Here is a 4235-nt window from a genome sequence, read left to right as displayed (position 1 = left end):
ATCCCCCTTCCGCCGCGCGCGGAGCGAGTTGCCAAGTTCCGATGAAAAAAAGGTTTGTTCCGGCCGACGACGACGGGCGCCGACCGTCCGCGTCTCGCGACGCGTCGGGCGGACATTGAACCCCCGACGGCCCGCCGAAGGAGGGCCGTTAGTTGGGTGCCCGTCGCCTTGTTTTGGGGTAAGTTCCGAGCGGGCGGTGTCGCGATGGCACCGGGCCGACCCTGCCCGGCCGCGTGCCGCCCTAGACCAATGAAACGGCGAGCCAAAGTCCGCCGCCGCCGGCTGAGCCGAACGCGCGCTGACGAGGTCGGGGTGTGGTAGGGGGGGCGGGCGGCGAAGCCCGACACCCCCTGCCTCCTTCCTTCCTCGCGCGCCCGCCGGCCGCCCGCGGGACGGCTCCGGCCCGCTGGGTGACGGCAGGTTGGGGGCCCGTTTCCGGACCCTTCGTCCCTGCGCGTCGGTCGCTCCGGGCGACGGGGGGCGTAGTTCCGCCGCGCGCCCGCACCGGCCGCACCGCCCCGATCTCTCGGGGCGGCGCGCGTGCGTAAGCCGCGGCGGGGTCCGTCCGCGCGCGCCAGCCCTCGGCAAAAGAGTCCGATCCATCCGGTAATGATCCTTCCGCAGGTTCACCTACGGAAACCTTGTTACGACTTTTACTTCCTCTAGATAGTCAAGTTTGATCGTCTTCTCGACGCGGCCGCCGGCTCCGTGACCGGCCCCGGCGGGGCCCATCCGAGGACCTCACTAAGCCATCCAATCGGTAGTAGCGACGGGCGGTGTGTACAAAGGGCAGGGACTTAATCAATGCGGGCTTATGACCCGCGCTTACTGGGAATTCCTCGTTGGTGGAAATAATTGCAGTCCCCAGTCCCCATCACGAGCGGGGTTCACATGGTTACCCGCGCCTCTCGGCGCAGGGGACTTGGCACACACTGGTCCGCTCAGTGTGGCGCGCGTGCAGCCCCGGACATCTAAGGGCATCACAGACCTGTTATTGCTCATTCTCGTGTGGCTGAACGCCACTTGTCCCTCTAAGAAGTTGCCCGCCGACCGCTCGGGGGCCGCGTAACTATTTAGCATGCCGGAGTCTCGTTCGTTATCGGAATTAACCAGACAAATCGCTCCACCAACTAAGAACGGCCATGCACCACCACCCACGGAATCGAGAAAGAGCTGTCAATCTGTCAATCCTGTCCGTGTCCGGGCCGGGTGAGGTTTCCCGTGTTGAGTCAAATTAAGCCGCAGGCTCCACTCCTGGTGGTGCCCTTCCGTCAATTCCTTTAAGTTTCAGCTTTGCAACCATACTCCCCCCGGAACCCAAAGACTTGGTGGTTTCCCGGGCGCTGCCCGGCGGGTCATGGGAATAACGCCGCCGGATCGCGGGTCGGCATCGTTTATGGTCGGAACTACGACGGTATCTGATCGTCTTCGAACCTCCGACTTTCGTTCTTGATTAATGAAAACATTCTTGGCAAATGCTTTCGCCCTGGCTCGTCTTGCGCCGGTCCAAGAATTTCACCTCTAGCGGCGCAATACGAATGCCCCCGGCCGTCCCTCTCAATCATGGCCCCAGTTCAGGAGGAAAAACCCACAAAATAGAACCGGGGTCCTATTCCATCATTCCTAGCTGCGGTATGCAAGGCGGCGCTGGCCTGCTTTGAACACTCTAATTTTTTCAAAGTAAACGCTTCGGGCCCCGGGCGGGACAACCCAGTCAAGGGCATCCCGGGGGCGGACCGAGAGGCAGGGGCCGGGACAGACGGGTGCACGCCTCGCGGCGGACCGTCAGCTCGCGTCCCGAGGTCCAACTACGAGCTTTTTAACTGCAGCAACTTTAAGATACGCTATTGGAGCTGGAATTACCGCGGCTGCTGGCACCAGACTTGCCTCCAATGGGTTCTCGCCCAAGGGTTTGGGACTGTGCTCATTCCAATTACAGGGCCTCGAAAGAGTCCTGTATTGTTATTTTTTCGTCACTACCTCCCCGTGTCGGGAGTGGGTAATTTGCGCGCCTGCTGCCTTCCTTGATGTGGTAGCCGTTTCTCAGGCTCCCTCTCCGGAATCGAACCCTGATTCCCCGTTACCGTTGTCACCATGGTAGGCGCAGAAAGTACCATCGAAAGTTGATAGGGCAGACATTCGAATGAGACGTCGCCGCCGCGGAGGGCCGGCGATCGGCTGGAAGTTATCGAGGATCACCAAGGGAGGCCGGGCCGGACGCGCGGAGGGCCGCGGCGCGGCGCGTGAACGCCGGCGCGACCCTGGGCCCGCGCGCCCGGCACCGCGTGGGTTTTGGGTCTGATAAATGCGCGCGTCCCCGGAGGTCGGCGCCCGTTTGCATGTATTAGCTCTAGAATTGCCACAGTTATCCAAGTAACTGAGGAGCGATCAAAGGAACCATAACTGATTTAATGAGCCATCGCAGTTTCGCTGTACGGGCCGTGTGCACTTAGACTTGCATGGCTTAATCTTTGAGACAAGCATATGCTACTGGCAGGATCAACCAGGTAGGAGAGAGGGTGCTGGGTAGCGCCTCTCGCTCGCCGGCCCGCCGGAGCGGGGGCTCGCGCGACTGTTTTCCGGACGCCGGCCGCGGTTCGCGGGGGCTCTAGGTGGTCTGACGCTGCCGCGGGGTGAGATGGATCGGGCTGGACCCGGCGCAGCCGAAGCCGAGGACGCGGAACCTCGAATGCGACCCTCGCGGACCCCTAAACGAGAGGAGCTGCGCCCGGCCTCGTAAGACACCTCTTCTCCGGTGCTAGGTCGACCCCGACGCCGCTGGCCGCCGCCGCCGCCTTGCCGCTATCCCTCCGCACGTTTGGGGCCGGTGGCGACCCGCAGGACGGCCGACAACTCGCTCGTTTGGCGGGGCGATGCAAGGTTAGCGAACTGGGCGGTAACTCGGGTTAGTCGAGGGGACTTCGCGGTGGACAGGGGGGTGCGAATCCGGCCGGGCGGCCCTTCGATGGAGCCTGGTGCAGGGACATTCAATGGGATGAGCCGCGCTCGCCGCGGAACCTTCGAGCGCCGCTACTCAGCAAGTAAACGAGAGGGAGCTGCGCCCGGCCTCGTAAGACGCCTCTTCTCCGGTGCGAGCGCCCCGACGCCGCTGGCCGCCGCCGCCGCCTTGCCGCTATCCCGCCGCGCGTTTGGGGAGGGAGGGCGACCCGTAGGACGGCCCGCCGACTACACGACCGTTTGGCAGAGCGAGTGCAAGGTTAGGCGAGCTGGGCGGTAACTCGGGTTAGTCTGGGGAGACTCGCGGTGGACAGGGTGGCGCGAATCCGGCCGGGCGGGCCCCATCGATTAAGCATTGGTAGGGAGCCGAGGATGAGCCGTGCGAAGTGGCCTCGGAGGCGGTCCGTGGGGGACGACGGGGGGGGACGGGCGTCGGCCCTCCGGCCCGAGCAGAGAACGTTCGGTCACCCAAGCGGGAATCTGCGCCCCGGCCCGAGTCGGACTCGGTCGGTGCGGCCCGCTGAGGCCCTCAACTATTCCCGTACGCGGGGGTCGGGAGCTGCGGCGCTGCGCCGGCGACTTACCCGCGCGAGGCACGCACTGCGTGCGGCCAGGATGCGGAGTTGGATCGGCGCTGGTTGGGAACCCTCGGGGAACGAAGGCGGACGGCGGCCAGCCGGCGCCGACGAACCCGTCGGGGAGGGGGCTGGTGGCAGGCGCGATCGGCACTATTGCTGACTGCCGGGAGGGAAGCTGCGCCCCGGCCGAGTCAGACTCAGCCGTTGCGGCCCCCCGAGCCCGCAGCGCGTAGCGCGGAAGCCATACGCCCCCCCGATGCGGAGCGACAGACGCCCCCCGCGACCGCGGTTGGTCGGGAAGGCTTTTCGGATAGAGGTCGGACGGTGTGTGTGGACGGCTTCCCGTGGTGCCGCCGCTATCAAGCCGGAGGGTTTGAGAAACGACATTCGCGGAAGGACCGGCGCGGCCGGCGGACGCTCGCACGCGCGGCGCCCGACACTCAGCCGCTCGCTCGGCCTCCGTGGATCGTGGCTAGGTGGGATGGATGCCAAACCGGGTCGTCTCGGTCTCGCCGCAGTACGGTCGCGCCGGGGCCTGCGGGGCGGCGCGGGGAGCGCACGCTCACGCAGCGGCCGGGGCGCTAGAGTGCGACCCGCAGTGGGTAGGAACCGTCCACCCGACGTCGGACGAGCCGAGGCCGATGGAGGCCCTACCAAGGCGGGTCATGAGTGCCAGTCGGTCAGTTGGGTGAGGGGGTA

At 65.4% G+C, this 4235-nt stretch overlaps 1 non-coding gene across 1 annotated transcript; it reads right to left on the bottom strand.

The window, feature by feature from the left end:
- Positions 1 to 607: 607 nt before the first annotated feature.
- Positions 608 to 2510, bottom strand: LOC147036199 (18S ribosomal RNA). Its single transcript, XR_015065292.1, has one exon. It is a non-coding gene; the product is annotated as an 18S ribosomal RNA (ribosomal RNA).
- Between the last annotated feature and the right edge of the window lie 1725 nt (positions 2511 to 4235).

This window comes from Syngnathus leptorhynchus, unplaced genomic scaffold, assembly GCF_054491065.1.
Source record: "Syngnathus leptorhynchus isolate UIUO unplaced genomic scaffold, UIUO_Slep HiC_scaffold_769, whole genome shotgun sequence".
In the NCBI taxonomy this organism is placed as follows: domain Eukaryota; kingdom Metazoa; phylum Chordata; class Actinopteri; order Syngnathiformes; family Syngnathidae; genus Syngnathus; species Syngnathus leptorhynchus.
The sequence above is the reverse complement of the archived record's forward strand: the minus strand, read 5'-3'. Positions and strand labels throughout refer to the sequence as shown.